Below are 15684 nucleotides of genomic sequence, written 5' to 3'. Positions count from 1 at the left end.
GCTTCATTTGTACAAATTACACTTGTATCTTAACCTCACTCCTAATCACTCTCTTTCCTATATAAAGAGGCCTTCCCCTTTGTAATTTCAAGCCTCCCTCAGCCCATTGAGCCTTTGTATCACTCACCATGAGCCCATAAGCTCATTCATTCACCCTATTCTTGCACATCCTAGAGTGCAAATTGTTTCATGCTAGTAACCTCTCCTCCTCTTACTTGTGTTAATTAAGTGAAATGTTGTATATGCGTGTGAGGGTGCTTGATGTGATCTTGGCTAATCCTTGAGTGATTGTTTGGTAATCTATATGCTATTTGTATTGGGAGTGTTTGAAGTCATCCATTCCTTGTGCACACACCACGGTTAATGCTTCATTCATAGTGCTCTCTCTCTCTCTCTCTCTCTCTCTCTCTCTCTCTCTCTCTCTCTCTCTCTCTCTCTCTCTCTCTCTTTGTGTAGCGGTCCTAGTCCACGCTTCCAAGACTAGGTGGTGCCCTCATCTCATTTCCCTTGTGGCGCAATGGAGTTTGTTTTGGTGTAGAGGCCGCCATTTCAAATTTCCTTCGTCATAAATTGGTGCCCCCACTGAGGAGTTCTCAAGCAGCGCTCTATCAATCCTATGAAGGAAGATCCATCAAATTCTCGAAGACTTCCACTATGGTCTCCCCAAGAAGCTCGAGAAAAGAAGCGTCTTTATCTACAAACGGCACGTATGCGGGTAAAGAGAGTTAACTACACACACCCTTCTTTGCTTCAAGGAAAATCTTGTAATCATCAAGTCCCTAGGTCAAAAAACTGTGTTGAGTGCTTTGTGGCTAGTGTGAAGACACTTCCTTTGAAGCCTCGACTTCAGGTGGTGAAAGCACTCTCAAACTCGGGTATTAACAAGTTTTTGGAGGGGGAGCTACACATCAATGGGGTGCGGTATTGGCAAGAGGCTACATATGGTGATGCACTCCAACTACTACTAGCAAGAAGGCTCAAGGTGGTTGAGAGGGTAGCCATCGAACCCTATGAACTCTACAAAGCTGAAGATGGTCACACCAAAGCTAGGCTAATCACCGGTGAGCAAATTCTTCGCATCTCTCAAATGGTGGGATCCAAGAGAGCTCAACTTCAATGAAGTGCTTCATGGAAGGTTGTAATTAATGTACCAATGAATAATCCCATTTTCCACAACTTTCAATCAGTTCAGAATATTAGGGTGAATGTGCGCATTGATAGAAAGATTTTTTTCCAACAAAGATTGGTCTTCTATTTTGGAGCTGAGAGGTTGAGAGAGATATTGTTGTCCCCTGACCCTATAATATTTCCTATTTTGGAGTATAATGTATCTTTTGATGTTCACATCTTCATCTTGCTTTAAGCATACTCCATGAATCATAGGGATTTATATGGACCTTTCCAACCTCTTGCTAGACAAACTGTGCATATAATAGCTAGCACAAAGCTTAGGTTCCAAAACATCATAAGGGACTTACTAGGCCCTCATCGTCTAGCTGAGATTAATGCATCTATCAATCCATTTATTCTACCCTTAATAAGATATGATTTGGGCCTAGACGTTTTCATCTTTGTGCTATATTGAGAGGAAGGCAACCCACTTTTATGATGGCTTTCCCAAATTTTTTCGGGCGTAGTGGGGAAAATGCTGGGGATTTTTTGGATAACTTGGAGATGGCTTTCCTTGTCTCCGGGAGGGATGACGAAGCATTGAAATTGAGAGCTTTTCCTTTGGTGCTCAAAGAAGAAGCTAGGGTATGGTTCCAGGCTCTAGATCCAACCCAAAGAATTGATTGGGAGGGATTGAAGGTGGCTTTCCTACGAAGATTTCAACGAGCCAATTCGGCAGAAGAACTATGGCAACGACTTCTGTCCCTTCATCAAGTTGACCCTCATGGTTATGCAACCTATGAGGAAGGTTTTCTGAAACTTTGGGGGCAATGGTCAGACTCACTAAACCCTGGTGAGCGAGCTCCCAATTGCCTCCAAAAGGATCGATTTATCTCAGGTTTGTACCCCTTGCTAAGGGAGAAGGTAAAGGGAAAATTTCCAAATGCTTTTGAAGATGCCTTAAGAATTGGTAGGGAAAAGAATAGAAAGATTCTCTATCAAGCCCAAGCTGGCCAGCTAGCTTTGGGAGGCAATATCACAACTATGGAAGCTTCTCACATACCTCCAAATGTGCCTAATGCACCAGACCTCAATAGAGGTCAACAAGAAGATATGCTCCACAAATAAACAATCTCACAAACCAGCTAGAGGGGTTGAGAGTAAATCTTGTGCAGGGTGTAAGGAGGCCTATTGAGGGAAATGGTGGGAATCGGCCACCAATGCGACGTCAAGCAAGGGAAATGTTGTGTTACAATTGTGGGGAAATTGGCCACGGCATGTATAATTGCCCTCATCCCAGAAGATATGACTACCCTGTCAGAGGTCCTCGACAACAAGTAAGTCCACCCCGTGCTAGAGCTCAAGCACAAGAGCAAGCGCAACCTCAAATTTTGCAGCCACCTCGTGCTCAAGCTCAAGCCCCTGCTACTCAACCAAATGTGAGCATCATAAGGATGGAGGAGGTCCTCAAGGGCAGAAGCAACCAGGAAGAAATAACTAAAGGGAAGATGAAGATAGATGAAGTGGCTACAATGCCTATCAAACGTGTGCGTGTCCAAGATGAAGTAGGTAAAGAAACAAGCAAGGATGCAAGCAATGAAGCAAGTACATCTCGGGCAACTAAAGATGAGGCCAAGAAGAGAAAGACCCGTACTAGGTCTCAAATTGACATCTCTGATTTCCCTATGGGATCTCGGACACAACCTTATGACTTGACAGCTGATGTGAGTTCTCAAGGACCAAAGATTACTTGGCCACAACTACTTCATATCTCCCCAAAGCTTCGACGACAATGGTCAAAAATGGTGAGCACGAGGGCAAAGCGAAGTAAGCTAGTAAGTGTAATCAAAGCATATGGTCTCAAGGATATAGTGCCTTTGGTGGAGGCTCAAATCAAGGGACAACGGATTCCAAAAACTTACATTGACAGTGGAGCAGAGGTTTGTGTCATGGCAGAAAAGCTAATGCATCAATTGGGTTTAGAGGTAATGGAATCATCAAACTTTAGGGCAAAAATGGCCAATAATGTCTCTGTCACTTGTGTGGGTGTAGTGAAAGCTTTGAGAGTTTCTGTTTTTGGAATCACTACAGAGGTTGATGCTTATGTGATGCCAGTAAAGGGAGAAGGATACCCCCTTATTTTAGGACGACCTTGGCTCATGGGTATAGGAGCTAGGCAAGATTGGGCAACAGGAGACTTGGAGTTGAGGCCTCGCATGGGTGGCCATAGTCGGAAGGTGGTTTATAACCTAAAGAATGGGCGACAAGAGAACCTTGAACTAGAGACGTCAGCTGATGAGTGGAGCTCAAGTGGATGCTCCTCATCCATGGACGAGGAAGAGAGTTCAAGTGAAGAGAGTGATAACACTCTCGAAGTCATGGGCGTCACCATAAAGGAAACTACCTCATCAGAAGACAACCCAAGGATCCAAATGGAGAATGTGTGGGATGCCAGCCTAGAGGAGATGTTATCCAAGGATATAAAGGAAGAAGAAAAGGAGGGTTATGTAAATGTTCTCAAGAAGCATGCATCATTGTTTATTTCTGATTACACTCACATTACAGGTGTCACTGCAGTGAAGCATCATATCCATCTAAAAGAAGGGAGCAAGCCAGTGGTACAAAAACTAAGAAGATTAGGAGTTGTGCAACAAAATGCACTGTTGTCTGAGGTGAAGAGACTCTTAGAAGCAGGATTCATATACCCAGTAGAAGATTCAGAATGGGTCTCCCCAGTAGTGGTGAGGCCAAAGAAGAATGGTAAATGGCGAGTGTGCGTGGATTACAAGCCACTAAATGTTGCAACAAAGAGGGACCACTTCCCTCTCCCATTTCAAGATGAGATTCTGAATGAAGTAGCAGGCCATGAGAGATACACAGTGTGTGATGGCTACTCTGGCTACTTTTAAATACGCATTGCAGAGGAGGACCAGAAAAAGACTACTTTCATCACACCATGGGGATGTTTTGCATTTCGAGTCATGCCTTTTGGTCTCACCAACGCTCCAGCCACCTTTCAACGATTCATGAACATGGTCTTCCAACCTTACTTTGGTAAGTCCATAAGGGTTTTCATTGATGACTTTTGTATTTACAGCTCCAAAAGTATGCATCTCGGCAAGATTGATGAAGGATTTACTCGTTTAGCTAAGCTGGGTGGACAACTAAACAAGGACAAATGTCACATTGGGGAAAGCAAGGTTACACTATTAGGGCATGTAGTGTCCATTGATGGAATCGAGGTAGATCCTGAAAAGATAGAAACATTGCTAAATCTACCTTCCCCAACTTCCATCAAACAATTAATCTCCTTCTTGCAAAAGCTAAGATATTTGAGTAGATTCATACACTTACTCTCCCAAGTGATATTTCCGCTACAACAGCTGACTCGTCAAGAGACGCTTGTTTGGAGTGAAGAAAGTGAAGGGCATTTTAGAGAGATTAAAAAAATGTTAGGGTCACTCCCTGTAATCCTCCAACCTTGTTGGGAAGAAACATTCTTTGTAAACCCTAGTGTGGGAGAAGAAGCCATTGGTGCTGCCCTCCTACAAAAAGATCCAAAAACCTCCTTTATGAGGCCTGTGTATTTTGCTAGCCGCCTCATGGAAAACATAGAGAAGGCCTACACCCTAATGGAACAGCTAGTGTTAGCTCTCATGTTTGCGGTAACCAAATTTCGGCCATACTTGCTGCCGAAGAGGTTTGTAATTATCACTGTGGAGGATATGTTTCCCTATGCACTACAACATATGGAAATCTCTGACAAAATAGCAAAGTGGGTGGTGCGACTTCAAGAGTTTGATTATACAATACAGGTTGAAAGAACAACTCGAGCATGCTTAGCCGACATTTTAACAAACAAGTGCTATGAAAAAGTTTGCCATTTGAAGAGAAAGGAACTTCCACCACCTCCAGCTGTAGAGGCTTTGGTCAATGCTTATAGCCTCTACTTTGATGGAGCATACAAGAGAACCAAGGATAAGGCAGCTGCAGGCATCGTGGTCTTATCCCCATTGGGAGAGAGGATCCATGGTGAAGGGATCACTCTAGAAGATGTCCACTCCAACAATGAAGCAGAATATCATGCTCTAATTCATGGCCTTTGTTGGTGCCTCGATAATTCAATTAAGAGATTAAACGCTTTTGGTGACTCTATGCTTTTGGTAAGGCAAATGCAAGGTACATGGGCTTGCAAAAATGCCCGTCTCTCTACTAAAATGAGAGAAGCAAAAGCTCTTATGAGGAGATTTAGGGAGGCACAAGTACATCATGTACCAAGAGACCAGAACAAGGATGCAGACCACCTAGCATCATCAAAGTTAAACGAGTCAATAGTGGGAGCAGTGGCCATCAAACTTCCACTTCAGCAAGGCAAGGAGGACTTGGAAGATATTATGCACATTCTGGAGCAAGGAGAGGCTCCTAAACACTTGAATGCAGGGGAAAGGCGATGGTTAGCTAGGAAGGCTACCAGGTATCGCATAGTAAATGATGACTTGTATTGTCTTGGTAAGGATAGTGTGCTTAGGAGAGTTCCTTTGAAGAGTGAAATTGAAGAGATTTTAAAAGCTTGTCACGATGATATGTGCGGAGGACACTTTGCACACGACGTCACTAGTAGAAAGGTTCTACAAGCTGGGTTTACTTGGCCAAGTCTTCATCGTGATGTCAAATATTGGTGTCAAACATGTGATGAATGTCAGAAAGCAGGACCACGACGGCTCATAGCTGAACCTCAGAACCCAATAAAGGTATATGGGCCCTTTGAGAAGTGGGGAATTGATGCCATAGGGCCTCTACCACGCACTCAGTCAGGTAAAGAGTACATCATCATGGGAGTAGACTACATGACTAGATGGGCTGAGGCTATGCCGACCAATAGAATTACTGCTAAGGATGTGAGTCAGTTCATCTTTGACCACATCTGTTGCCGGTTTGGCACCCCTCTTGAAATACTATCTGATAGAGGACCAGGGTTTAGAGCAGACTTGGTAGGAGAACTCATGAAGAAGCTAAATATTCAACATCAACACTCTACTCCTTACTACCCTCAGTGCAATGGTTTGGTGGAAAAGGTAAATGGAATCATTTGCAAAATTCTCACCAAACAAGTACATGCCAGGCGCCAAGATTGGGACAAACACCTGAATGGAGCTCTATGGGCCTATAGAACCTCCTTCAAAACCACATTAGGGTACACACCCTTTCATTTGGTTTATGGAAAGGAGGCGCTTTTGCCCATTGAAGTCAAGTTAACAAGTCTTCAAATATTGGGTAGCCAGGTAGGCTCTCAAAAGGAGAAAGTACATCAAAGGATCATGGATCTAGAGAGGCTGCAATTGGATCGTGAAGAAGCCATCAACCACTATTCTCAAGAAGCAGAGAAGCGCAGAGAAAAGTTCAACAAAAAGCTAGCATCCAAAGACATCAAAAAGGGATCTCTGGTGCTTCGTTATGACAATCGCTTCGACACTCGTAAGGACGGAAAGTTTCTTTTCCGATGGGAAGGCCCGTTCTTGGTCACCAAAAAGTTCAAAAATGGCTCTTACAGACTTCAAGACATTGATGGTAAAGTGCACAAGACCAGGACAAATGGATGGCGTCTAAAGCCTTATCACATCAGGATAAGGTCAGCTCAAGATCAAAGAAAGTAGGCTAGAGGCATAAATACCCCTAGCCAGGTTTGGGGGGGCTATGATCCGAGCCTATCACAAATTTTTGTTTATCATATTTTGTTGGTTTTCCTTGCTTCTAGAGGTTTACAATAAAAGAAAGAGTGAGAACAACCTCTTGGAAAAATTTAAAAAAAATGATTTTTTCTTGACTAGTTCACCGGAGGTGAAAGGTAGAGGGAGAACCTAGTGGTAAAGGGAAGGGAAAATATGTAAATGTGAAAAGAAAAGATATGATGTGGTTGTGGAGCCATGCACCCATGATTCAAGGGTCATGAGTGGCTCATATCATCATGGCTTTGGAGCCATATGATGATTCAAACAAATGGGACCCAAGTGGAAGACTTGGTAAAGGAAGAAACCAAGCACATGATTTTGTTGAATTTTTAAAAAATATTTCCACTCCGATCCAAGAAAAGTTGTCTTCATCAAAGTTGTAACTGACAAGCTGAAGATTCTGGCCATATTTTTTTTATAATTTTTGCATCTACGGTCTAGGAGATATGGCCAAAATGGTGGACGGCAGTTTTTTCAACTGTGGTGGAGACCACCCCCCTACCTTTACACACACACACTCTTCCTTTTCCACATTGAGACCTTCTTTTAAATCAGCCATTAGTCTTCTCACCCTCCTCTCCTTCCTCCTCTCTTTCAAGCTCAAAAACCCATCAAAGTTCCTCTTCTAATCACCTCTCAAGTCATGCTTAATCTTGTTGTAATTCATAAGTTCTCACTCAACCCCTTTCTATTATTACTAGATATGTATTGATTTTATGTAGATTCTTTACATTTTGAAATAAGGAAGCTCTTGGACTCAAGCTATGGAGGAAGGAGTGAAGACAACACAAGTGATGATGGAGCTAATTTGTCAACAAATCACTTGGAAGGAGCTTCTTCATTGGTTGAATGTCCCTAATCAAGCTTCATTTGTACAAATTACACTTGTATCTTAACCTCACTCCTAATCACTCTCTTTCCTATATAAAGAGGCCTTCCCCTTTGTAATTTCAAGCCTCCCTCAGCCCATTGAGCCTTTGTATCACTCACCATGAGCCCATAAGCTCATTCATTCACCCTATTCTTGCACATCCTAGAGTGCAAATTGTTTCATGCTAGTAACCTCTCCTCCTCTTACTTGTGTTAATTAAGTGAAATGTTGTATATGCGTGTGAGGGTGCTTGATGTGATCTTGGCTAATCCTTGAGTGATTGTTTGGTAATCTATATGCTATTTGTATTGGGAGTGTTTGAAGTCATCCATTCCTTGTGCACACACCACGGTTAATGCTTCATTCATAGTGCTCTCTCTCTCTCTCTCTCTCTCTCTCTCTCTCTCTCTTTGTGTAGCGGTCCTAGTCCACGCTTCCAAGACTAGGTGGTGCCCTCATCTCATTTCCCTTGTGGCGCAATGGAGTTTGTTTTGGTGTAGAGGCCGCCATTCCAAATTTCCTTCGTCACCGGCACCAAGGGGAAATATGAAAGCAAGAGAAAAAGAAGGGGGGAAGGGGAAACAACAACCAAGTGGGGCAACAATGGTTTGATTGCACTTCAAAAGGCATGTGCAAAGGCTTGCGATGCCATCACCATGGCCATTTTCAAGAAAAACTACAAAGGGGTTTGGCAGGCACACTCCTCTGCCAAAAAACCAACCCAAGAACTCACACACACTCTCAATATTTGCTCTCTGTAGGCTCACCAGCTCAAGGCCCTGGCAAGAAGCCTACTCTCGCAAAAAGCATGAAAAAAGTCTCAAAAATGGTTTATATAGGGGTGCCCCTTTCAAATTGGGCATCTGGCCTCTGATTGGTCCACCTTGCATCCACATTCGGTAACTTTGGGAAGAGGTAGCCGCCTCTGGCTTCATCTGCTCTCTTTCTCTTTCTTTTGTACTTGAGGGGGGGGGGGGGGGGGGGGGGGGGGTTGCATTAGCGACATCGCTAATGTCCCTTGTTATTTTTTATTTTTATTTTTTTCCTTTACTCTTCACCCTTTGGAAGGCCTCCTCTTTCACTTTAAACACCTTTATCCGGCCCTTTCCTTGACCTATCCCCCACCAGCCTCCTCTCTCTCTATTTCTTTCTCCCCATTTGCCCTTTTGGTCCCGACTTCCCTCCTTGCTTTTGGTTTTGCTCCTTGGTCTGTCTTTGATGGCCTCCCCTTGAAATGGGCCCCCCCTTTGCACTTACCCTGGCTCGGGCGCCCTTGGAATGAGCTCACCTGGCGGCCCTTGAAATCTCTCTCTTCCTGTCTTTCCTTCACATGGGATTGCCCTCCTACTTATGCATAGGACCATTAGCGATGTCGCTAATGGTGCCTTGCTTCTTCCCTTCAAAAAAACCCTTGCGGTGTGTGAACTAGCCTGCACTGGGGGCTTGCCACATCGCCAGTTGGCAATGGCCTCCCCCACCAGCCCGTGCCAATGGGGCACCGCCACATACTCCTCTCAAAACAGCCACAATTTTCCCCTGCAGGGCTGCGCAAAAACGTCACAACGCCGGAGCGATTCCTCCATAGCCAACGGAGCTCCAAACTCCTTGCTCCCCCTATGATGCTAATGAAGGGAGCGCGTTCCTGCTCTTAGACGCCCCTCGTTCATCACCTAGCCCCCCATGTGGGATTTGCCACTGGGCCACGTGGCAGCCTTATAGACCATGGCCTCCAAGCCTTCAAAAGGTTCCAAAACACTCTTTTTATAAAATCCCCTTTGCAAACCAACTCTTTGCCTTGCTTACCTTGCTTGCCACATTTTTGATTTGGGTGGGACTCCCAAGCCGTAAGGCTCGGCCAAAGCCTTCCTATACCGACTTCAAACCACAGGTACCCGGCCATGTTCCGAGATTCTCGGGGTTGCAAAGTGAGGCCGTCAAAACCAACAAAAATCATCTGCAGGCTCTCCACCGCCAAATTCTTTCAACTTCATCCGAGCATCCGATGGACGAACCATCTATTCGTGCTAACTCCACATGATGCATACTATCACCAAGAACCTTGGCGAGGCCAAAAAAATACCAGATGGTGCATCCTCCGATGCGGGCAAGTGGGCTCAAACCTAGCCCCCGGAAAAACTTCAACTGATCATAGTTGCTATCTAGAGCTCCGATCTGCAATCCGCTCCAATCCGCAATCCAAGAAGACATGGATGCTCCATAATTTGATCTCTATGCATCTATCTACTAACATCTGCCTGGGCCATCTGTCCTCAACTGCCTTGCCCATCAGCAATCTGCTAAACCTTCTAAATTTAAACTTCAATATCCTACACACTGGGGATCCGTTTGACGAGCCGTCTAGACCGGCTTCTAGAGCACACTAAATACTACATTCCAGAGCACTTGACTCAACACCTCGGGCATAGAAGGACATCAACTTGCTTAGCTCTCTTGGCCTAAAAAAACGCTTTAGACATACATTCTTGTTGCCCTTTGGCTGCCCAAGACCTTTGTACCTGCCCTAGCCTTCTGCACTGCTCCTGCCTGCAGCCTTCACCTAGCATATATCACTTTCGAGCTCGGACCAACTTTAGATGCACCATCATTGCCCACTTCAGTGTTTACCTTATCTTTACTTTTTCCACGATGGTTGGTTGTTTATTCTCTACATGAACTTGAGATGCTTCTGGGACCTTTGTTATTGTTGTTGTTGAGCCTTTTTGTTGTTGTTTTGTTAAAAGAAAATGTTCATCGAGCTTTTGGTGAGGACCAGACTCTTCTTGATGGATGGGACTTGATTATGTAGAAAATGTCCTTGAACTCCCCGGTACTCAACTTGAGTATGGCTTGCCACTCCAAAGCTAGGAATCGGCACTTTTGAACTTGTGTACACTATTTCTTCTAGATCTCTAATTGGTGGCTTTCTCATCATTATCCATGTGCCATAAGACGTTAGATTCCTTGTTGCAAAAGGATCTATCATAGCTAAACGTGTGATTTTGCGCCCTATTTCTCCACATATGCTGAATTTGATCACCATAGGACACACTTGATCTTCCGCCTGATCCTTATTCTTCTTTTTTTCTTGATTTTGTCAAAGCTCTGATGCAGTACTTGGAGAAATTGCTTCTTCATTTGCTTTCAACTGCTCTTTTTTTTTTGGAGTCGGCTTCTTTGAAGCAACTGTTTTTGATTCTTCAAGTATGTCAATGATGACATATTCTCGTGGTTGTTGTGCTTGCTCCATTTGTGCTTTTGCATCATGGTTTGTGACACATTTGTTTGTCTTGCATGTTTTTCTTTGATACTCATATGTTTTGTTAGCTTCCTTCAATACTTTTATTGTAAAACAAGGAGTTATGTCATAGCCATTCTTGTCACAAAACTTGTAGGTGTTATTTTGTTTACGCACACATCTAGAGTCACCAATATCTACTCCCATCCAAAGAATTCAAATAACTCCTCCGAAAATGTCTCCTTTACATAATACTCATCTTCCACCGCTCTCTCTAGGATACAATCTTCCTTTTCCCGGATTCTACACTTTGATGGTCCACACATCCAAACATGCGCTCCCTTTACCAACCAAGCATGCAATTGTATTCCGAGATTCTGTATTTACATCAAAGCCTTCGTCTTCCACTGGGTTTGATTTACGTCTCTCTAACACTAGAATGTTAACCTAACAAGACATAAAAGTGTCCTTTCAGGGTTTTGGAAAAAAATTCCAAAACCATAGTAGATCAACTCATTTTGAAAAATCCTTTCATGAGCTTATAGTTCAAGAACTACTACATATGGAAAAAATGAGGAACTTGTAAGTTTTCTCATCCCTTGGTCCCTACAAGCCTCCAAAGTCGATGGACCAGTGCATTTGCCCAAAACAGCAATTTCTTACGGTTGATTGCATATAAATAAGAGTGGGGATTTTTGTAGGACATGAGATAAAATGCCCCGTTAACTTCAATGGGTTGGTGATCAAAACATATCGTTGCGTTTACATCACTATTTTTTTTTTTGGGCAAAAAAAATAGGTACAAAAAAGTTGCATTTTTGCCATTCTGCGGACCTATCATCAAAGTTTCTATAGTCACGCTCAATACAGATACTGAGGGGGTCCGGGGCGGGCAACAAGAAGAGCAACCTCTAGACACCCTTCAAGGCTCCCGTGCTGCTCAATGGGGCTGGGGCACAACACAACACAAACCAAAACAACAAACCCACAGCCAAATCCCAACTACACAAGGGGCACCACCTAGTTTAAGAGCGAACTAGAACGCAAAAGAGGAGAATCGTTAGAGCAACCCACAAACAAGCAAGGAATTTACACTAACCCTAACACCAATGGAACACTCTCACACACTAAAACACGAGAGAGAGAGAGAGAGAGAGAGAGAGAGAGAGAGAGAGAGAGAGAGAGAGAGAGAGAGAGAGAGAGAGAGAGAGAGAGAGAGAGAGAGAGAGAGAGATAGTGCTCGGGCTGCTTTGAAACGTATCGGCAATGATCAAGAAAACACAACTATATATTTAAGAAAGAGAGAGAAAGGGGGAGGGGGTGCTTGTTGCATTAATACCTTCTTACAAATCTGTCATGACAAATCAAAGTGAGATTAGTATTTGTTCAACATAGCTTGCGTAAATTTCACCACAACAAATCACAAGAAAAACCACCCCCAATCACTGTCTTAAAGCCAGAGGAGTCCTCTCCACCCTGTTGCCCTCTTACAGTATGTGGGATTTATGGCTAGATTGATGACAACACCAGAGACAAGCTATCAAGAACTTAACAAAAAAAACCAAGACACTTACGCATCATTGTTGTCCATTACTTCACGTTGGAAGGGAGACAAAGTATCCAAGCTTAGTCCAAATCCACCCTCCTTGATTCAACAAATGTTGGGCTTACACTAGTAGGAGAAATGATAGATTTCCTACTCTCAATTGAATGATCACTCTCTCTCTTACAATTGCATAGAGTTCCCTTGCTAATCCCCTATTACAACACATGCACATGCATAAGACAATGAGCTTCCACTCAAGAGCTCCTTCTAGAGAGGTTGAGCTTGGCTTCTCAAGTTATAGCATAGTGCTCTTGCTTGATGCTCCAAGGTTGATGCTCCAAGTGTCTTGAGTAGGGCCAATTTTGACGCTTGTTGACTGTCCACTAGCTTTGACGGTACATTTTTTCTCCACTCTTGACCTTCCTTGACAGACAAGGTAATTGAAGCTGAGTAATCAACCACCATGATGCTGTCTTTTAAGAGAAGAGGCTGAATTTTGTGGTTTTTTTGATAGATATGGGTAATTTGGAGGAGGAAAAATGAGACTAGGTGGTCAATTTTAGAATGGAATTGTGTGTGGGAGGTATGAGTTCACCATGGTTTCTCTTATTCTTCAAGGTTGAGGAGAAGGTGAGGAGAAGGTGAGTAAGGTGCAGAGAGGAGTGGTGAGAGAGGTGGGGATGATGAGTGGAGAAGTGTGTGTGAAAGAGGAAAATGATAAAGTGGAAGAGAGAGTGTGGTTGCATAGCATGGGAAAATTGGGGTCCACTAATAAAATCATAGATCACAGCTCGTAGCTCAAAAAAATATGAAAAAATTTGAGGTAAAAGTTCAGCCCAAGAGCTACAAGTTTTGTTTGTATCACCTTTTCAAATTCGGAGAGCAAGTGAACTTTAAAAATTCAGCAAAACCGACCGTTTTTTTCCACTGCACAAGGTCCTTGTGAGGTCCTTCTTTGGATGATTCTTTTGAATACCTCCAAGAGTGAGCCCTCCATAGTGCATGTATGCATGCCACCTACCCTTGACCTTATTTGGTAGGTCTATAATTGAAGATATTGTTGAGATTATGATATAAGTGAATAGTACAACTAAGAAAATCAAATATTGAGGGGTCTAAAAAATATGTACATGTCAAATATAAATAATATAAGTGGAAAAAATATAAACGGGTCAAAAGAAATCTCTCTCATTATGAGGCTACCATAAAAAGATAAATATTTTTGGTGTTCTAATTTTTTAGAAAAAAGAACAAAATAGATGTAGGAAGGGAAAAATCACAATAGTGAAAAAATATACACATAAATAAAACTAGTTTTTTTGGATTTTTGTTGGGGTGGAGTTACACCAAATATAAGACAAGCTTACATGAAAATATTTCTATATGGAATAAAGAGTATGAAAAATGGTAAGAAAAAATTGTGGTAATGGAGAGGCAATGTACAGAGCATAAATAGCACACACCTAGGTAGAAATATTTAAATAAATATCAAAATAATTATGAGAAATCCTTTTATTTAGGCCCTATATACAAAGAAATATTTACATACGCATGGGCCATAATATACTTATTTTTTTTATTTTTTATTTTGGCTCAACTAGCCCAATGACTAGCTAATTGAGGGTTTTTTAAAGAAGATATAGGAAAAGTCCCGTGACTCACGCACGCCTATGTACAGTGAAATGGTAGGGATAGCCACAGTGTTTGGGTGATTTTGGTAGGGTGAAGTAACTCACTGTGGCAATTACAAAGAGCCGAAAAACGGCTATCATTAGCCCTCCCCCTGGATGATGGTATATTCATGTACCATCATAGAGCATCTTTTCCAAAGAGAGTGCTTCAGAGTCCTTGACGAGATCTTTATTGTTTGGCCCCTCAGAATTTTGGCTGGAGTTACACTCATGCTTCATGTAACAATACTTACATGAGACAGCGGCCTTTGGACAGATCTTTGGTAGATCCTTTGGTAGAAGGCGACTCAAATAGGGCTTCAAGCGATACCCGTTTACTTTCCTGGAGTGCTCTTTACCATTCAAGTCCATAAGCTGATAGTAACTTGAATTGAAAGCCTTCTTGACTATGTATGGACCTTGCCATCTTGTTTCAAACTTGGCATCAAAACGATTGTCAAGTCGATTGTCATACCTTAGCACAAGCTCTCCTTCCTTGATGCCTTTGTCCTTCAGTTTCTTGTCGTGCGTTTCTTTCGCTTGTGTGGCTTTCCTCTTGTAGCACTCATATGCTGCTTCTCTTTTCCACTCAAGCTCCACTAACGTAAGCAGTCGATCCATCCATACCTCTTGATCATCTTGTGCTCCTTTGCCATGAAGTCGCATTGTTGGAATGTTGAGCTCGATAGGCTGCAAAGCCTCTTGACCATAGACCAAGTGAAATGGTGTGAACTCCGTGGCTTCCCTATATGTGGTTCGATACGCCCACAAGGCACCATCCAAGAAGTCATCCCACAACTTTGTCTTGTTGTTCACCATCTTTCTAATGATGCCTGCAATGACACCATTAGCTTTTTCTACCAAACCATTTGATTGGGGATAGTAGGGTGTACTGTGATGATGTAGAATGCGAAGTTCTTCACCGACTTTTGTGAGCAATCCCTTTCTAAACCCTGGACCATTATCAGAAACAATCTCCAAAGGTGTACCAAATCTACAACAAATGTGAGTGTAGACGAATTTGCACACTGTCCTCTCATTTACCTTTGCCACACTTTGTGCTTCCACCCACCTAGTCATGTAGTCTACAGCCACTAGAATGTAGAGTTTACCATTCTTTGTCCTAGGCAGAGGACCCATAGCATCAATGCCCCACTTTTCAAAGGGTCCATTTGCAAGCACTATTTGCCTCGGGCCATGCACCAACCTTCTATTTCCATTCATCTGACAATTATGACAACTTTTACACCAATGTTGGACATCCACATGTAGACTTGGCCAAACATACCCCGCAAGCAAAATCTTCTTCACAGTTGATTCTTGGGAAAAATGACCACCACATGCCTCTTCATGCAAACCTTTTAGAATGGCTGGAATTTCCTCGATAGTTGGTACTCTTCTGCACACTTGATCCTTCCCTCTTTGATAGAGGGAGCCTTCTAGGAAGAGATAGAAACTTGCCTTCTTCATGAGTCTCCTCTTCTGAGCCTTCGTGAAGTCTTGTGGAAACTCGCCCTCCAAAA

Source organism: Adiantum capillus-veneris, chromosome 27 (genome assembly GCF_014529385.1).
Source record: "Adiantum capillus-veneris isolate H3 chromosome 27, ASM1452938v2, whole genome shotgun sequence".
In the NCBI taxonomy this organism is placed as follows: domain Eukaryota; kingdom Viridiplantae; phylum Streptophyta; class Polypodiopsida; order Polypodiales; family Pteridaceae; genus Adiantum; species Adiantum capillus-veneris.
This window is presented reverse-complemented; position numbering follows the sequence as displayed.